The 21,351-nt window shown below is 45.0% G+C and overlaps 1 pseudogene; it reads right to left on the reverse strand.

The window, feature by feature from the left end:
* The window catches only part of LOC144752708 (small ribosomal subunit protein eS6-like), a 118,356-nt pseudogene that overhangs the window by 72,788 nt on the left and 24,217 nt on the right, over nucleotides 1-21,351 (reverse strand).

The following is a 21,351-nucleotide window of genomic DNA, read 5'->3' on the forward strand; positions in this document are numbered from 1 at the left end:
GAATGTCCCTAGCTAACTGGCTATTCGCTATGTCAACCACTGCCTTATTGTCATATGGAAAAGCACCTTCTTATTGAAAAAAGTATGTCGCCACTAACAAACCGCCACTACCAAATGAAAAAGTTCATGAAGGCAATACTGCTGGCACCCCCTTTCCACTTCACTAGCCACTCCTCAGCACACCAATGCCCTTGCCAAAAGACATCAAAACCTGATTTGCCCACAGCATCTACAAAAAGCCCCCAAGAACATTCCTCTTCCTCACCCATTCCTCTCAAAAGAATACTATTGAATTTCCTCAAAAATGTCTGCCAAATCCTCAAAACCGCTATCACTCCTGCTTTTAATCAAATTATATTGTGCAGAAGACACCGACAGAACCAATCTCAACCTCTTACAAAAAGTGTGCCCTGCTTTAACCCCTCTACAAGCAGAATTGAGGTGACCAAGTAGCACCTGAATCTTCTTCTCCTGCACCTTATCCTTCACCAACATTCTATTAAACAAATCCAAAACGTTTTCCTTCTTATCATCCAGCATCCTCACCTCCATCTTTTTTGAATCAGGCTCAACACTAAGAGACGTCAAAACCTCCAGTGGCCCACAAGTTTTTTTCTGGTGCCACGTGGACCCCCGGATCCTGTGGTAAATCCTTAAACTCTGCACACTCCGAGGAATATGGGCCTCCCACAATGAAAAAGTAATCTAAATAATGAGTCATGCTGTGAGAGCTGGTAATCATGTTAAACAGCTGCTGTAAAGTTGTACTGAATGTTTCAAATAAATAACAAGAAACTAAACAGCTTATTAGCAACGCCATATCAAGAAATATGAAACATGCAAACTGTACCCCCAAGAGCTCAAAATTGTCAGATGAACCAGTAACAATCGGAATGCAGACTTCATTTTTACATTTTAGCATTAAGGTCTCCGGCCCTACATTATTGATCAAAGTGATTGCTGAATCCACTGACGCATAGTGCACCTACACCTCTCCTCCGAAATGAAATCATTCATTAACCAAATGACCCTCAGGCCAAGACAGATGTTGAATCATTCTGAATTCTCCTGGATTTTTTTTAGGTGCGACTCTGACAGGGCATATAATAAAATAAACAGTGGCCAATCAGTAAAAGGGCTGGCCAAATGTCCTTCCAACACTTCTTTCATCAATTTGTTTTAAACCATCTACCATCTCCTACTGTCGATGGACAGAGCACAAATTCTCCGCCCAGTGGCTTCCTCTTGGACCTTCATAACCCAACAGAAACCATTATCAAAACCATCCAACAAAAAGCTCACATTAGTCAGCCGTTCTTGCTGGGACATCCAAAACCTAAGACAGTCGCTGTTAACTGGTAACAAGGCCTTTCGCATGTGATTCGGACCTCCTCTGCCTCTGTCGCTGTTGGGTTGCCACTGACCCCTTTAGACTCCAAGACTGGATGTTTCCCATTACATTGGTAATGCCTTTGTCGAAAACGACAATGTTCTTTATCGCATGTGCCCTTCTAATATGCCCAATATGCTCCGGTCGTATTTGACTGTCCTCGAATCCCTGTCCCCACCCCACCTCGGGTGGGAGGGTCACAAAAGGGCTTATAGAACACTGGCCACCCAATCGCCATATATGTCATCGGCACTGGCCGCTCAGGCATCATATTTGCAGAAACAATTCATTGCCTAGCTGCCCCAATACCACATTGGCATCATCAGCTACTCTCCCTCTAAACTACTCATCATACATGACCTAGGCCCAACCCCTGATGTTGATCTGGGCCTTCCTGACGACCTCTGGGTATTTGAACAATGCCACACATTGCTCTCACAGTGTACGCTTGCTTATCTGAGGATAGCTGCTGCACAGTTTCAATATTGACTGATACCCTTGGCCACTGGGCCAACTCATATTGTTCTTAATTCAAACCTTACCTCTCTCTGCAGCAATTTAAACATCTTGATGTACTCTCACTTGCAAATTCACTCTTTTGTGGCTGACATGAGGTGAGTTCCCAGGGGTTTAGTAATCCCCATATATGGAAGCTTCTTATGCTTAACTTCCTTAATCTCTTTAGCATTCTCATCCTGAACCAAATCAATGTTTTCACTTAAGTCAGATCCTGCCATCTTCCCACCTGCCTTACCATTGTTGGCACTAATCTCATCTCCTGTCCCTTGACCCTGAAAGTACTTCCCTTTTCCTAAGTGCACCCTTGTGTCATTCACCCCTGCCCGAGTGCCTACCCCCATCGTCTGAGCAGACTTTTAAAAGTCAGTCAGTCAAAAAGCTTTTATTATCGGTTAAAAACCATATAAAAGACATAGATATCACATCATATACAACAATACTATATACAAATAAATTAGTAAATAGATATAGAAAACTCATAAAAAGACATCAGAACGCAGCGTACTTAAGTTAAAACGAGCGTTGGTATCTCTCTATTGTACATAGTTTGGAAGCTGACCCACCACGCAAGATAAGTAGAAAGAAAGAGGGCCACCCATGTTATAACTTTTTGGAACCCTTTAGAATCGCGCACCTTGTGAACCAGATTGACAAAAGAAATTTAGAGGTCACAAGAACAAACATGAAAGACGTATCTGATTTAAAAAGTCTAAAAGCCTCTCTGTAGTCTCTTATGTCTCTAAGCCGGCAACACTGAATTAACTACTTAGTTCTTGCCCTAGAATAGGAGGGGCAGAAGAGCAGAACGTGAAGATCTGTCTCTCTGCTAGCCTCACATCCTGGGCAAGTACTTGTGTGAAGTGGTGTTTTTGACCACTTGTCGGTGGTTTCCCTCAAGGGAAGTGTGCCATGCCTGAACTGGAGATAGAGTTTCTTAGCCAAAGGTGGTTGGATTTGGTCTAAGAATCTCTCAAAAGAAGGGTGGGCCTTAATGTTATGTTATGTTAAATGGGTGTCTTATAGAGCGCACGGCTGCTCGGGCAGAGTGTCCTGGCGCTAACAAATCTGTGGTGAAGAGACCAGGGAGTAAGAAACTATAAACCATAGAGCCAGGTCTTTAGTTCCTTCCGGAAGGCCAGCAGATTGTCTAACTTTCTAAGAGACAGAGGAAGTTTATTCCAGAGTTTTGGAGCCAGTAGTCTATAGGAACAACCACCAATGCGAGCACGTTTGATAGTTGGAATAATGGCCAGGGCTTGAGAGGCCGAAAGGAGAGATCTGGGGGAAACGAGCAGAGGAAAGCTGCCACTTACCTGATAGACGCCGCCACCGCCAGGAGTCACACAGGGGCTGCCATCCACTCGAGTGCACGCCGCCACCGCCAGGAGTCATTCTAACGCTGACAAACCGCGCCGCCACTCCGGGACTGCAATTCCCGGCTGCCTACGCGGCGGCGCGCTCTGTGACACCGCGCCAGTGCCAGGAGGCGCACAAAAGCAGCGCTGCGCCCGGCGGAGTGGGGGAAACGAGCAGAGGAAAGCCGCCACTTACCTGATAGACGCCGCCACCGCCAGGAGTCACACAGGGGCTGCCATCCACTCGAGTGCACGCCGCCACCGCCAGGAGTCATTCTAACGCTGACAAACCGCGCCGCCGCTCCGGGACTGCAATTCCCGGCTGCCTACGCGGCGGCGCGCTCTGTGACACCGCGCCAGCGCCAGGAGGCGCACAAAAGCAGCGCTGCACCCGGCGGAGTGGGGGAAACGAGCAGAGGAAAGCCGCCACTTACCTGATAGACGCCGCCACCGCCAGGAGTCACACAGGGGCTGCCATCCACTCGAGTGCACGCCGCCACCGCCAGGAGTCATTCTAACGCTGACAAACCGCGCCGCTGCTCCGGGACTGCAATTCCCGGCTGCCTACGCGGCGGCGCGCTCTGTGACACCGCGCCAGCGCCAGGAGGCGCACAAAAGCAGCGCTGCGCCCGGCGGAGTGGGGGAAACGAGCAGAGGAAAGCCGCCACTTACCTGATAGACGCCGCCACCGCCAGGAGTCACACAGGGGCTGCCATCCACTCGAGTGCACGCCGCCACCGCCAGGAGTCATTCTAACGCTGACAAACCGCGCGCTCTGTGACACCGCGCCAGCGCCAGGAGGCACACAAAAGCAGCGCTGCGCCCCGCTTCGCGGGACGCGTGCGGGACGCCCGGGGCGAAGCCCGGGCAAAGGGCGGGCCCTCTACGGCCCTCATCGGCAGGAAGAGACAGGGACAGGGCCCAGAACTCTGCTCAAATATTTTCCTGTAAGTGTTTCTTACTTATATTGAAGCTGCAATTGCTGAAAAGCCATCCTGTGTTCTGGTATCATATGACTTTATTTATCCGTTATTCTCTACGTTGACTTTCATCATGTCCAAAGCAAAATCGATTATAGCAGTTAACACCATAGATAATTATATGGTCCAGAAGGTTGCAAAAATTAATAATGACAGGAGATCCTCACTGGGGCTGAGCCTCTCACCTGAACTGCTACTTGATAATACGCCTCTATCCACATCCGCCTTTGACATTAGCAATGAGGTATTTTAGACACCTGTGAATAATCCATTAACTCAGCTACTCGTACCTATTGTAGACTCCGCCTCTGAGAATATACCCGATAAAGAAATAATACTGCTAGAAGAGGAGCCGCCAGCACCGGTCCCAGCTCCAAGAGCTGTTAAAGGGGGGGAGAAGAGCCTATCCAAACGGGGCGGGCTTCGCTCAAGTAAAAAACGCCCTGATGCATCCCCATTGGAAAACATTGGTGAAGATATAAGGGGAATCTCAGGAGGGAAGTTACTCTTGGACGAAGACCAATTTAAGAAATTGTTAAACGCCCTAGATAGTAAAATTAAAATTATTACTAAACCTCTCCTAAGTAAAATAGATCACCTCACGGAAGAGGTAAATAGACTGGGGGGCCTTCTGCAAAAATCACTAGAAGAAGCAGTAAATATTCCCCAGCAGAAAACACTTAGAGTTGAATCGAAAAACACACAGACTGACTCTAGGTTAGAATATCTGGAAAATACTCCCCTTATCCCCATGTTGACTACCGACACAGGGGGGGGGGGTTCTAGGGGATTAGATATTCACACTGGTGAATTTGAAGGGCTAAGTCAAAGAGACAGAATGATAGATTCTAATATAGAGAAGGGGCCCGTAGAACTAATTGTGGAGGCATCTCCCCTGATATTGGTCTTGGCAAATGTTCCCCTCTTAGAACCTGGGCAAGTTGAGAATACTCCTTCCCTGATAAATAAATCACTCCATTGGTTATCAAGGAACATGGCTTTTACCCCGGGAGGTATGGACCAGCTGGTTCAAGAAGTTGTGAAAGCTAGAAGAGTAGATTGGATCGGGGGTGGTACCAAAAAATGTAAAGGGGATTGTGTGGTGTTACACCTCTCTGATCCCGAAGTGCTGCCAAATATCCTAGCAAATATATATCCCCCCCAGCGTAGATCCACAGAAATAGTCCCGTTAACGCTAGATTTTTTCTATGCAAAAAAAGAGAAAACCCTAAATCCCACAGTGCTTAAAACAAAATGGAATCCTGTACTAAAAAAAAGGTAAACCCCCTAGTATGAGAAGCAATTGGGGTATACCGTTGGAGAATAGATACTCTGCCCTTTCTGGCCTCAACGAGTGTGATTGACTGAAAGGGCGGATGGCTATAGTAAAGGACAACACAACAGGGATCCAAGAGAAGGGCACAGGGGTCGCTATGAAGCTTACTGCAACTAACCTTAGTAATGATAGGACACTTAGTTCTAGTGGGGAATCTTCTTGCATTGTGGGGCAACTGATATCGATTCCACGCACTATTGAACGTAGCGGGGAAACTAGCCCCCCACCCATTTTGATCCACTCCCCGCATGTAACACCATTATATGAGAGGGACAGCCAGCCGAAGACAGGTATTACATTTCTTTCCTGGAATCTGGCGGGAATTCACCACAAATTAGAGTCTTCTGAATGGGGTGAATTTGTTGACAGCCATGACGTAATTATTTTCCAGGAAACCCGGGCAGTGACCCCTGTTTATCGGCTGGGCTTTCTAAATTTTTTTGCCCCCGCGAAAAAGAATCCAAAAGGGTGGCCCTCAGGGGGCCTAATCACATGGGTACGCCAATCTATAAATTGTACTATTAAAGCGAGGCCCGGTAACAACTGTGATTTACTCCCAATTGTGATAACTTGGGCCGATGGACTTGAGATGGCCCTCTACAACATATATGCCAGGGGAACTCAAGGGGGTAAAGCCTCTGAGGTGGTAGTAGCATTAGATAATGACTTCTTCCAACATACACCACCAACCTAGTGGGGGGAGACATGAATACTACATTTGAACCACTAGGTCATGAGGATAATGAAATGTCCCTAGTTGAAGATACCAAATGGGGAGTCCCTCAATTGGATTTACCAGTGGTAAAGAAATGGACTGAGGTGGCAATACAGTTGAAGAGTTTGTGCTTGGCTAGGGGGTTGAGGGCAGTAAATGGTCGCACTCCCTCAGACCTCAAGGGTGTGCATACCTTTGACAATACAAGATCAAGTAGTCGGATAGACTACATCCTTGTAGATGTTAGAGATTGGCACAAGATAACGGATATGAAAGTGACATCTAGATTAGAGAGCGACCACAATCCATTGTGCATGCTCTTTAATCTGGACCAAGGAGAAAGCTCACCTAACCAGGAAATGGGTCTTATGCCGCTAGATGTCATTCCAACTAACAACCTCCGTCATATTAAATGGGCATCACTGATGGATAAACCTGGGGATACGCAGGACTTACTAGAGGTTGTTAATAAAGAGGTGAGCAGATTGCAGGCTCATTGTAATGAACCAAATTTGAACACATTAATTGAAGAGTCACATCCAAAGTTTTTTGCGATTTTACAGGGGTTTTTCTTAAAAAAGTTCAGCAGGGGAAGGGTCCTGGCCCCCAGAGGAAGCGAGGGTGGTATGATCATTCTTGTAGAAAAGCACGGCAGAACCTCAGCCTAGCGTTGAGGTCTAAAGAAGGAGTGTTGAAGGCCAGGGATGATTATAGAAAAGCTCAAGCTAAGGCAAAAAGGTTGTGGGACGATAACCAATGGTTAGATCTTAAAAAAGCCTGTGCAGCTAAACAGCAGAGAGAGTTTTGGGCAATTTTAAAATGGGGTAGGGGGGGAATTGCTGAGTGTCCTAAAAATCATGTAGCAAAGGAAGCATGGGTGGATTTTTTTAAACCACAATATACGGACAATTCGACCTCGCTATCCCATTTGTTACCCAAGATGGTATTTTTTAGCCAGGGAATATTTTCATTGAAAGATGTAAATGTAGCATTGGATGGGGTGACTAGAGGGAGGGCGCCAGGAATTGATGGAATACCGGCAGATGTATTTTTATCTGACCGGGTTAGGTGGTGCCAATATTTTGTATGGCTTGCGAATTCTATCGCACAAGGAGCAATGATACCAGCATCATGGAAGGGAGCGGAGATTATTCCAGTTTTTAAAAAAGGGGATAAGGCTTTACCAAGTAATTATAGGTCCATCAGCCTTATCGATTCAGCGCAATAACTGATGGGTAGAATGATACAAAATAAAATACAAGCCTGGATAGATGATAAGGATATCCTTTCCCCGTATCAAGCTGGCTTCCGACCCCTAACTAGCTCTGTCGACCAGGTATTCCATTTTTTAACTCTTTACTGGAAAAATGTGACCTTGACAAATGGCCCATTATATGCAGTTTTTTTTACCTGAAGTCAGCATTTGACTTAGTACCTCGGCAAAAACTATGGATTGTTTTAAGTGAACTTGGAATCAGCCCCGAGTTATTGACTTTGCTCGTGCGTATGCACGAAAATAACTACGCCAGGATTAGGTGGGGTGCACAGGGGGACGTCACAGACTCTTTCCCCGTGGAGCGCGGGGTAAGACAGGGATGCGTCCTGGCCCCCGCCTTATTCTCTCTTTACATTAACGGCGTAGTAGATTTTTTAAAGAAATCCCCAACAGATGCCCCAATGCTAGATGGGGAGCGGGTCCCAGTATTAATGTTTGCTGATGACACTCTACTGGTCTCGCGGACCCCAAGTGGATTACAAAAGACAATTGATGCATTTGGAGATTTCTGTCGGATCCGGGGATTGGAGTTAAATACTACAAAGACCAAGTTTATGAATTTGAATCCTGCTAAGCAATTCAAGGGAAAAATACATTTTAATGGGTCCTCTCCGGAAGAAGTGAATGCTTTCACCTATCTTGGTATTTCTTTGCAGGGTAATATGAATTGGAAATCTCATATGGACTGTGTGGTCTTAAAGTTCCATCAGTTGGCTGGGGCCATAGCCCAAAAATATAAATCCTCATTAACAAAACCTATTCAGCCTATAATGGAGATTTATAGTATGAAGGTGCTGGGCGCCTGTCTTTATGGATCAGAGCTATGGGGCTTTACCAATCTGAGCGTCTTGGCTACCGCAGAAAACAAATTTCTTCGCCGGCTGGTTGGTGTCCCGCAGAGTACTCCATCGATTCCGCTCCTATACGACCTTGGGAGGAAAAAGATCGAGGACATGGCGCGATTGCGCCCATTGCTATATTGGAGGCGCATAAAGACCACTCCTGAACTGGGTCATTATGCATCTGCTCTTAAGGACATTATTAGCTCTGATCGGTTCCACAAAATAACCTGGCTTAAAGAAATTAGGAACCTGCTTCAAAAACTGCACTTAGACCACCTATGGACTACCACTGATCCCTCCACCTTTCCATCTAAGGCGTCACTGAAAAAAATGTATTGGGACATGGTATATGATTCTGTCTTAATTTCCAATCAACCGTCTATGTTGGCATCCCAGTACTTGGAGTCTAAAATAATCCCTAAATGTGAACAGTAATGGGATTTGATCACAAGACCCCTGGATAGAAAACTATATTTCCAGTTCAGAGTTGGCTCCCTACCTTTAAATGCTTTTACTTTTAAATGGTCTCCAGGCAATGTAAATACATGTTGTTACTGCAAGACACACGTTGAGGACATCCCAAATTTTTTGTTTATTTGCCCATTATATGCTGCCCCAAGAAGTAGATGGCTAAAACCGGTTTGCAGGAATTTGGGTATAAGGAAATACCCAGAAGCACTAAGAATATTAAGATCAAATTGGGCTCCAAGCCTTGCAATCGCCTTAGCCAAATACTTAGGATGGGCCTGGATAATTTGCATGCGCACCTTAACTGCAATTGATTTTACATGATGGAAAAATATCTAATTTTAAGATCAATCCCACTTATTATGAATTAGGTAATGTGACTCTGATTTTTTTAACGTATGAATCTTTTTTAAGCTGAAAAAATTCGCCAGCATTTATTGTATTTGATTGAATTTAATGTGTATTTTATGTCGATCTTAAACTTAGCGTAGTATTTATTTCTGTTTAGAATAGGGAAAAAATGCTTTTATGACAATGCTGTTGAATAAAGTGTTGAAACTTGAACTTGATCTGGAAGGGTGGTAAAATTGCACTCTTTTCCTGAGATATACAGCACCAATGCCATGCAAGGATTTAAAGGCCATGGTCAGGGCTTTAAAATGGATGCGCTTCCGCACCGGCAGCCAGTGCAGTGAATCGAGGAGAGCTGAGGTGTGAGCCCTACGGCTAAGGCCAAAGATGGCCCTCGCTGCTGAATTCTGAACTGTCTGGAGGCGTGCCAGAAGGTACTCCGGGAGACCCAAATATAGAATGTTGGAGTAATCGAGTCTGGATCCAATCAATGCCTGGACCGTAATTCTCCTGTGAGTTAGGGAAAGGAGCGGAAGAAATTTCCTCAGGGTGCGCAACATGGTGAAACACTGGCCAACTAGGCTGAGAATCTGGGGCTTAAAAGTTAAGCCAGTGTCGATCTTTACACCTAGGTTTCGTGCTACTGAGGTAGATGATGCGGGAGGATGCATGTCAGGCGGCCACCAAGATTTCCAATGGATATCGGGAGGACAGCCAAAGAAAATAATCTCGGACTTGTCCGAATTACATTTTAACTGATTCTCATGAAACCAAAGAAAAATGGCCTCCAGACACCTCCTGATGGAAGGGCCGTCAAAATCTGCGTTCTTGTTGCAGGTAAAACAGAGCTGCGTGTCGTCAGCGTACAACACAATACGCGCTCTGTGCGACTCAGCCAGTTCCGCCAGAGGAGATAAATAAACATTGAAAAGGGTAGGGTTCAGCACCGACCCCTGGGGAACTCCAGCGGCCAGAGGAGGGACAGCTGCTGAAAAAGGAGGGGCCCAGACCAGTTGTTGGCGGTCGGTCAAAAAGGACTTGAGCCAATTGAATACCGTCCCTCTTAATCCAATCTAATGAAGTCTAGCGAGAAGACGGCAGTGAGGGACGGTATCAAAAGCAGGCGACAAGTCCAAAAGGACCAGCAACGCCTTCCCACCACTGTCCGTGATCTCCCTGATAGACTCGGTGATTTCCAATAAGGCAGTCTCAGTGCTCAAATTTGAGCGGAAACCAGACTGGGAAGGGTGAAAGATATCACACGATTCAAGAAAGCTGGAGAGGGTGGAGTACACATGCTTTTCAGCAATTTTCGCCAAGGCGGGGAGCAGCGAAATTGGCCGATAATTTCAGTGCTCTAAAGGGTCTAAGTTAGGTTTTTTTAAAAGAGGGACAATATGTGCTTTTTTCCACGCAATAGGGACGATGCCGGTTTCAAGAGAGGCATTAAGAATCGGGTTCACCAAAGGGTTGATGACACGGGCCATTTTGGCTAAAAATTTTGCCGGACAAGGATCCGATGGAGAGCTGGATTTTACTTTTTGTAACAGATCCAATGAATGTTGGAGAGATAGGGGTGGAAAAGTTATAAGCAGATGCTTATCGGAAAGGGGACATTGACTGTCAGGAAGGGAGGAGTGAGCCTACCCAGGTTCGAATTTGTTGATAGGAGAGCCCTCCCGTACTCTTTCAATGCCATGCCCAATACCTTCCTAGGGAGCGAGGCGCAAGCCTCCTCTGGGGAGGACGACAGGTCCCCCTACCCAATTTCTGTGCGAGGCTTTGAACGTACTTCAACCACGGGATCTTGCCCACAACCCCTCTGGCTAGCAGATCCCACAAGTCTTCCCTATAGCTCTCGAGTTCAGGAGTAGCCCAAAGTCGTCTCCAGTATAACAGAGGGCGGTTTGAAACAACCTCATGGATTGGCACCAGACCTAAGTCCAACCTCAATAGAACCAGGGGAATGCTCTGGGGAAGGCGCAGGAGGCGTCTTATAAAGCTGTTCTCAGTGAGGGAAAGGGGGGCCACACTTGCATGCCCCCAAAGTTCTGCACCATAAAGTGCGCCACCTCTTGCCTGTGCCTTGTAGATTTCTACAGCCGGTCCCATAAGTTTGAGGGAGGATTTACTATGAACTTTTAGGATACCCCCCGATGACTGGGCAAGTTTCATATTGGCTTTGGCGATCTGTGAACCCCAGTCCATTTTATCATTAAGGGTAACCCCCAGATACTCAAAGGTTGACACTCGGTCTAGGGCCGTTCCATCCAGATGCGGGTGGGGGCAGTTCGAGTGGGTCTAGCTAAACGCCATGTATTTTGTTTTGGCGAAATTAATTTCCAGGTTTCTCATTTTACAAAAGCTGGAAAAAGCTTCTAATGTTCGCTGTATACCCCCCGGTGTTTTTGACAATAGGAGGGTATCATCAGCGAACATTAGTGCCAGGATTTTCCTACCAGCTAGTGAAGGGGAGTTCAGATTGTTTGCTCCCAGTAAGTGGGCAATAAGGCCATTGAGGAATAGGGAAAAGAGTGTAGGCGCTAGTACGCATCCTTGTCTGACTCCCCTTTCCACTGGGAAAGGGGAAGTCAGTGCCCCCCTTCCCATACCTCACCCTTGCGTACGTGCCCGAGTGCAGCCACTGGAAAAGTTCACATAGGTTAGCCGGTGCACCCATCTCTGTTAAGATGACCCAAAGCTTGTCCCTCTGGACCAGGTCAAAAGCCGACCGTAGGTCCACGAATATCAAATACAAGCTGCCGCCCCCCCAGAGTAATAGTCTTCCAGTAGACCAGCTGGAGTCTAAAAAGCTGGTCTATCGTTGACACCCCCGCCCTGAATCCAGCCTGCAAAGAGGACAGAATGTTGTTGTCATCCATCCAACTCTGCAGCCTGGTCAGGAGGACTCTGGAAAAAAGCTTCTGGAGGACGTCAATCAGGCTTATCGGTCGGTAGTTGGCCGGGTCCAGGGGAGAAATCTTTTTAAATATGGGTACAATTTCGGCACCTAGCCATGTAGGAGAAATGGCCATGCCCTGCATGATGGCATTAAAAAAGTGCAGATATATGGTGCCCATACCCCGTCCTCAGTTCGATACAAATCCCCAGGGATTTTATCCAACCTGGGGCCTTTCCCCGAGGTCAGGCTCCTAATTGCTGCCTTAATTTCCAAGATCGTAAATGGGTAGCCATCATGGGCCCTGTCCAGCACAAGGTCTGTATCCGAGGTGATTACAGCCGCACAAGGAGGCGCCAGCGCCTTCACAGCTCCCAGTGCATATAAAGGCTTAAAGTGGGCAAGCCACACCTCCTCACTAAGGTTGGGGACGATGGCAGACGCCCCGGAGGCCGAGCCACCACGAACCAAGTTCCAGAATAACCTGAAATCACAGGCCTCAAGGGCTTCTCTAATTTTCACCCAATTATCGGCTTCCCATTCAGCCTTGGCCGCACAAATTAGTCTTTTATAGGCAAGCCGAGCATTTCTAACAGTCAATGGGGTGCCTTGCTTCAGCTCCTTGATCAAGTTAGATTTGGCCTCCCTACATCTTTGGTTAAACCAGTGGGCTTGCTTAGCTGGCTTCCCCCCACCAGTGTGGGATGTTACAAAAAAATCAGCCAGTTGTTTGAATAGGGATGTATGGGTAGCCTGCAAAACCAAAAGATGAGAGGGCTCGTAGTCACCTACCCCGAGGTTGCTAACCACATCTAGTGCCCCTGCTACGTGGTTGTAGATCTCCGCCACCCTATCCGGGGCTTGGGCAACCTTCTCCCACCTAACTCGCCTGCCTCCCGAAGTCTGGATGAGATTGGGGGGGGTGAAGTCCCAGCTTCTTCTGGTAGTAATTGGTTTCCTAGGGGATTCACTAGTTCAAGTGAAAGTAGATTGTGATCACTATCAGCCCTAGGTACTACAGTCAATTCTTTAAGATATGCCCATAAGCCCACGTCTACAAGTATATAATCAATAGTCGTACTTTTCCCTGGCCTGTTAAAAGTACAGGCACCTGGTACGTCAGGGGAAAGTCTCCCATTGCAGGCCCTTAGGGAGAAAGTGACAACCAGCTTATTAATGGCGACTGCCAGCGGCGTTAGGTGCTTTGAAGCATACATAATGCATTCCGGAATAGAACGAGCCTCATCCTCTTCTGAAGTAACAGAAGGAATCCCAGATAACGGCTCAAAGTGGCAGTTGAAATCTGCCCCAATAATAATGTGGTGGGAGGGGGGGTATGGAGGATAAAAGAACCTCACGGGCCTCCAGGGTAGACTTTTGTAAGTGAAATACACCTTCCTTACCTGTCTTCAGGGTTGTGTCCCGTTCTGCTGTCTGTCTCACCGCAGCCAAGCATCTCTCTCTTTGCCAGCCACCTCTTTCCTGATGAGGCGTCAAAGCGCTTTTTCCGTGAGTAGCACGCTGCTCCGGGACCCATAGAGGATTAGTGTTGAATTAGTATAGTGAAACATGCAAGTACATTTTAAGTGGATAGGTTTGTCAATTATTTGGAATTGCATACCTCTGCCAACCAAACCCCCTAATTTCTAACAGCATGGCAGAATCTTTTGGTTGGGACCTACCTACAGAATTCCTAGACCAGGTACGTTTCTTACGTAAGCATATTCAATGATGATCTACTCCAGAGCATCTGGCCAGTCAGGTGAAAGTAACATCTAATGAGATAATTGGTGTGTCAAATAATACAGGTTCATGTCAGACAATCATAAACTTCTGGGTTATTAGCAGCATGTAGCTGAGCTATAACAGTGAGGGTTTCCTGCCAGTCCATATGAAGCTCTGCTTGCCTTCATTAATGACTTGCAGTACTCTTTTGGGCATAGGAAGAGGCAGCATACCCGACAATTAAATATACCACAGGGTCCACCACAATTTTCACTATTTGAGCACACCCCCACAGGGACAACTGTAACAAAGACTAGCTCATAAAGTTGTCTGATTTTTGGAATAAGGATTTGGGGGTTATATACATATCTGTTCAGCCTCGCGACGAAGTGAATTATTAGTTCAGGTGGGGAGGAGTTCGCCACAAGTAATATTGGTTCCAGTCTTGTTAGGTCCACTATAACATTCAGTAATTTAAACTTGAACTCAATCTCTGGTAGTTATGGCACAGACCAGACAGGCTTACCTTAAGACAGAAATTGGCTTATGAATGAAAGCGGTTTTTGTGTCATTAATGGGTGCAGGCACTCAAAAAGTCATCATAAATGCACTCTGTCATCTAAGCACATTTTCATCCATTCATCCCTTCACTTACTCACTCTTGAATTCACACTCTGACACAACTGAAATAAAACGCACACACACACCCCGTATTAAAGACACATGAAAAATATTCACATAGAAAAAAGAAAACATGCTGCCACCTAAATATGGTAGGTATATACTTTCAATAACAACAAGCATTTTCAATGCAATAAGTCTCACATTTGCGAGAGTTTGACAATGCCTTTTATTTCGGTTTTTAAAAGCAACATATATAAAAGGCATTTTCATTTAGAATGTTAATAGATCAAACTCTCCCAAATGTGAAAGCATTTTAATAGTGGCAGCACCCTCTCGTTAGATGCTGCTCACCATATTCAGGTTACAGTGAGCAGTGTCTAAAGAAAGGGTCACGGCAAACATTAAAGTGAGCTGTGCTTGTGACGGACCGGTTCCGTCACAGCCCCGTCCGCTCTTCAGAACGTCCGCGCAGGCACGGAATTCGCACCGCGCAGGCGCGGCGAGCGGGCCGTGATGGAACCGTTCCGTCACCAGCACAGCCCACCCGAGGCTCGTGACGGAACGGTTCCATCACGAGCATGGGAGGGGTTAAAGAAAGGTTCTGTAGTGCGGCCGCTAAAGTGAAAGCAGACCGCGTTGTAGATTATATAAATCTGCTAAAGTGAGCTGCGCTGTAAATAAACACATTACTAATAACAATATAAAAGTGGACGGCATGCTGTGATGTCATGGGTGGAATAGGGGAAGATCATTAAAGAAAATACTGCTCATTGACTACATAAGGCAGACCATGTAACACAAGTAAAAAGTCCAGTCCTTATAGGAGGTTACAAATGCAGACAAGGGGGTACCAAGAAGGGACTACTAAGCCGATTCACAAATGAAAAGCAACGTTTTCGAAAGGACAGTATATTTTTTTTATTTATCATTGCTTATAGAGCGCAACTGACACCCTACGGGTAACCTGGCGCTATGGTACATGTGTCTAGCTAAGTGCGGAAAGACTGTGCCCCCTGCCAGGAGATGATTAGCAGGATGCCAGAGGGCATGCTCGCAGGTATAGGCAGGTTTTTATCCTTTTTCTGAACTGCAGGATATTATCTATTTGTCTAATATCAGGTAGAAGTTCAATCAAAAGGCGGGAGGCTGCCGTGCTAAAGGCCCTGCCTCTTAATATAACTTTCCTGACTCTAGGCACCCTCACTAGATTAGCCGATGAGGAACGAATCGCTCGAGTGGGGACATACCATTTAAGTTTCTCCCACAAGGATTTGGGCCCATGTCCATGCAGAGCCTTAAATACTATACACAGTGCCTTGAATGTGTATCCTCTGCGAGACTGGCAGCCAGTGCAAATCTGAGAGTGCCTGGGAGACGGAAGAACGGCATGGTTGCAGTAGTGCCATTTTGGCCACCATGGTCTGTATTCTCTGCAGTCTCGTGATCAGGTATTGTTGAGATTCCAATAGCAGAGCGTTACAGTAGTCCAGCCTACTGAGGATGGTGCTCCGGACTATCAGAGTTCTGGCCGTCCAGCCTACTGAGGATGGTGCTCCGGACTATCAGAGTTCTGGCCTGTATAGAGAACATCTGAAAGGTTTTCTGAAATGCTCTAATCACAGTAAAGTAGCAGTAACGGGAGCCAATTGAAAAGATGGGTGGAGCTTCTATTCCATACCTCAATTCAGCATGCTTCACAGTGCAGTGCATGCGCTACCCAGGCCGACCTAAAAATTCAGCTAAATGGAAGACAAAGACCATGAAGTCAGCACTAATGACAGGAAGCTAAGACAACTCCTTACACTGATGGTACAACCCCTGCAGGGTGGAAACAGGACAGCACTAGTGTTTATGAAACAAACTGGAGGCCAGCTAATTTCAAGCTTAAGACTACTTTGATGATAAGGACATCTCAACACGAAGTCTAGGATAGAAAAGTACCACTGTGAGATGCAATATATACAAGAGCAAAAAAGACAGCACAGTGCATTCATTACAGACCAATTCCCTAAAAACTGATCTGTAGTAGTAAGCAGTATTTCTTAACTTTTCTCTCAAAATCATTCTGCAATGCCTAAAACAGATAGTTTTCCTTCTTTAAAAAAAAAGTGTACCTGTGTTAGTACTCAAGTTATTGACCTTTAGCTTTACTTTAGTTATTGACTAGACTTTAGTTATTGACCTAAGTTCCATTGATTGATAAAAGTGCTGAGGTACAACTGGTCACACGCCTACAATATCATTAAATGCAAGCCCTGCTGTTGAAGATCGCAAACTGTAGAGTTAAAATCTTAATGCAGACACTGCTGTGACCAGCGAGTGGCGCAGTTGAGTCCCAGCAAGGCCACCTCCAACTTTCACCCTTTACCGATCGATAAATAAGCAGTAATAATGGGACTGGCCTTCGTTCTCTTGGCCAGAGGTTTGGCATACTCTGAGGCCTCCTCATGGTTCTTCTTAGGGCGCTGCTTCTTCAGAGCAATCCGCCTGCACTTGTGCTGCAGTACTCTGGGAGTCACTAGGCGCTGAATTTTGGGTGCCTTTGTTCTAGGTTTTTTGCCTGTAAAAAGGAGACAAAAAGTGTATTAACATTTTTTTTTTAAACTCTTAGGGAAACAAATTACAAACAAAAAAAAATGTTGATTGTCTTACTGCAGGTGTTTCATATAGAATAAATCTAACTCACATGAGTAGCGCAGCACCTCCGATGTTTTTCTTTCAAGAGATGCAGTAGAACGAATAGTATTCGGTAAGGGCAGATAGCGGTTGGCAAGAAAATTGAAACAAAAGGGGGCGTGGCTTGCGCGCCGCTGGAACATGGCGTGTCGCGCTTGAGCTCTCAAGCGAGCGGGGGCTGTCGGAGATTACCAGCCGCTTCCTGACTGCCCCTCTTCACTGGAATGACATTTCCAGGTGCCGGAATGTGACGGGAGTTGTCGGATATCATTTTCGGTGAATTCTGCCGAAGGCTGCATGTTTTTCCCCGGTCAGCTGCTGTGACGCTGGGTCTCCTCACTGGTGGCCGCCATCTTACCGCTTGTGACGGAGCCGGCGCTCTCTCCTCAGAAGTGCCGTTTTTGCTACATTATTGCCGGGGTGGGGATATCCTGGCCACTATTCCTCACGGCGCTGAAATGGTAACATCTTTTTTTTCCTTTTTTATGCTCTTTGTGCTGCGTGGCTAGATACTGTGTTGCAGGCTCTCTCTTTCTTCAGTACTGCTCTCTGTGGCTGGAACTGCTTTTTCCTCACGATGTACTTGTTGTGACCTCTTGATTTATAGGAGGCTCTGCCATTCATTTTGATGCCTGCTCACCATATAAGTCCGCCACTGTCATTGATTTAGCGCTCCTTACGTTTGGCGTGTTGTATTTCTTTTTTTGGGGGTGCAACTACGCAGTTTTTTTTTCTCAAGTGGCTGTGTATTTTTCTTAGGGTCTGTCTCTTTATGGCTGCAAGTATGGGCCGGTCCACACCTAATAAAGACCCAAAGGATGCTGGCGCTTCGCTTAAACGTCTTAAGTCATTGTCTCCTACACCTGAGACTGCTCAATCAGACACCACATCTACTCTTGACGCGATATTATCGCGCCTTAATGAGGTGCATGATATTGCCCAATCTACAAAGACTAATACGGATTTACTACAAGTGGAGGTGTCCGCCATTAGGAATGACTTTAAAGCCCTTTCTCTTCGAGTATCGGCCACGGAGTCACGTATAAGTTCCTCTGAGGATAATATACAGAAGCAAACCAAGTCTCTCAGCCACTTGGAGCGTTCAATGGCGGCTTTGCGTAAGGATCTCACTGAGCAGGAGGACCGTAATCGTAGATCTAACCTACGCATTTTTGGCCTGCCGGAAGATGCAGAGAAATCATCTTCCTCTATGATTGATTTTTTGTACCATTGGCTTCATGATACTTTACAAATCTCATTTCAGAGAGACTTTGAGATAGAAAGAGCACATCGTGTTCCAACTTTTCGTTCTAAGTCTGCCACCCAGCCGAGAGCAATAATTTTTAAGCCACTGCGTCATCAACATACGGAACAAATTCTTTCTCACATGCGCAAGACTAAAAATGTCGTTTGGGAAGGTCATCAGATTTCAATCTCTCAAGACTTTGCCAGGGACACAGTCATAAGGAGGAAGGGCTTCCTTAATCTGCGGAAACGTCTTTCTGAGATGAACATTCCCTTTTCCTTTGCTGGTCCTTCCAAATTCCGCATCTCCTACAAGGGACGTTCCAGGATTTTCGATGAGCCGGCGGACTTAGCTACCTTCCTGGATAATCAGATGGAGATACAGATGGAGATTCAAAGGGCGACTTCACAGGATCCTGGTGCCTCGGGCACTTGAAATGTCTCCTTCGGTCTCCTTTATGGTGGCTTTCTGTATTCTTATGTTTTCTCTTCCTGTTCTTGCTGATAGTATACTGCTGTATTGACTTTTAACTTCAGTATTGGAGTTTTTCTGTTTTGTTTCGTACTCTTTCCTTTCCTCATAACCACGTTGTATACTCCGTTATGTTTCTCTCACTTCTTTTTCTTGCATTCTTTATACTATGTATTTATTGATTGCTTCTCAGTCGATCACTATTTTTCATCTCTTTATCTCGGGTTCCCCTCTTGGGGTTTATATTTTACGTTCACTTTCATTTCAGGACAGTTTCTTTGGTTGATGCTTGTTTTTTTACTAAAGTTACCTCTCTCTAGTGTGTATCATTTTTTTATTCTCTTTCCTTCTTCTCTTAAATTTTTTCTAAGGCTTATGATTTTTTCAATGTACTCACAGTTCGTACGTCTTTTTCTATTCTACCCTTCTCCTGCGTAATTCTTATCTCTGTATTCTCTCCTTCTTTCTGAGTTTTGTTGTTTACGCTTTTGGTATATATAATCTCTCCTTCTTGTTCTTTTTATTATTATGTCCTTCTTGCTTGCTTTTTAGTTGATCACTATTTTAGTTTCATTTTCTTCTCCTCAGCCCTAGTGGTTTTATATTTTATGTCAATATTCATTTCAGGTCAATTTTCATTATTTGATGCCTCTTTGTTAATAATTGTTATATTTCTCTGGTATGTATCATCTCTTCTCTCTCTTTTTCGCTGCCTATTCTTCTATTCTCTTCCTTTCTCTTCTTATATTCTTTTACAGGCTCGTGTGTTTTCGATTTTAATTACATATCGTAATTTGTGTCAGTTCAGGATTGTTTAATAATGTATGTCTATTTTAAGGTTACACATAGTTATCTTCATGGATCTGAGTATTTTGTTTTACTTTACCACACTGTGTGTTTCAATATCAAACTGCCTAATGTTATTACGTATTATAGGTATGTAACTTGTTCTTATTTGAGTACTTCAATGGACTTTACTGAGGTGCTTGTTGCATTGTTCTTCTTTATAGTATTATGCTGATCTTTGTTTATATTTTGACTGTTGCCTTATCCTCCTTTGTTGTCATCAATTAAGTAATCTATTGGGGTTATTGATATTCTTGCTTTTCCCTCCTTGGATGGATCCCTTGCTCGCTTTTCCACGTTCTCCTTAGTATGAATTTGGTCTTTTTTATGCCTCCCCTGATATCTCTGCTCTCCCTTCTCTTTTCTTCTTCTCTGTCTTCTTTTTTTCTACTTTCGGATTTCCCACATGGATTATCCCTTTGCGAGCTTTCTGTTTGCTATTTGATTCCTTGTCTGTGTGCAGTCGGTTATTTCTCTGTCATTTGTGGGGTCTTTTTTCGTTTTTTGTATGTCTTTCCATGCCGGGTTTAAATGTATTATCCCTTAATGTTAAGGGTTTAAATCATCCGGTGAAGAGGTCAAAAGTCTTAGATTATTGTAAAGCTCTTTCTTCGGACGTGATTCTTTTTCAAGAGACCAAGGTCTCTTCCAGAGAGGCGTTATTTTTGAAGAAAGGGTGGGTTTCTGATGTCTGCTGTTCTGAGGCCTCGGGCAAACGAAATGGGGTCATTACTTTAATTTCCAAGACTTCAGGTTTATCTATAATTTCTTCGGAGCACGATTCTGAAGGTCGTTGGCTGTTAACCAAATTGTATGATGGATCTAATGTTCTATATGTGCTGAATATATATGCCCCTAACATCGACGACCCGTCCTTTTGGAAGGCGCTTATCAAAAAATTACATGATACTCCACATGCTGGGAATCTTATTGTTGGAGGTGATTTTAACTTACCGATGAATCCCATTTTGGATAGGAATTCAGCTTTTCAGTTTCGTCCTCCAAAATCCCATAAACAAATGCTTAACATGTGTTCCCTCACTCAGCTTCAAGATGTTTGGCGGCTTCACAATCCCACTGGTAGTGACTTTTCTTTCTTTTCTTCACCTCACTCTTCTTTTTCTCGGATGGATTATCTGCTTGTTCACTCTTCTCTAGTTTCGTCCTCCTCTTCTCCGCTTGTTCATCCTATTTTGATTTCTGATCATGCGGCGGTTACTTTTACTTTGTTGTCCTTTGCTCCTAAATCCTGCGCTCGCTCATGGATATTAAATACAGAAGTTTTACATGATACTGCTCAGGTTACTGAATTCTCGCATGCAATAGAATCTTTTTTCCATGAGAATGAAGGTTCAGTTTCTTCCCCGATTGTCCTTTGGGATTCGTTTAAATGCACTTTCCGTGGTCAGGTTATTCAATGTATGTCCAAACGGAATTCTGACATTAAAAAGGAGCTTACTGATTTATCAACCCAACTAAAATATTTGGAATCTACCTTTAGACAATCTAGAGAAACATCCTGCCTACAATCAATAAAACAATTAAAATACAAATATAATACTATAGTTACCAAAAGAGCCCATATTGGAGTACAAGCGCAGAAATCCAAAAGATTACTGTTGAAGAATCGGG

The sequence above is a fragment of the Lissotriton helveticus genome, chromosome 5_1 (genome assembly GCF_964261635.1).
Source record: "Lissotriton helveticus chromosome 5_1, aLisHel1.1, whole genome shotgun sequence".
Taxonomy (NCBI): domain Eukaryota; kingdom Metazoa; phylum Chordata; class Amphibia; order Caudata; family Salamandridae; genus Lissotriton; species Lissotriton helveticus.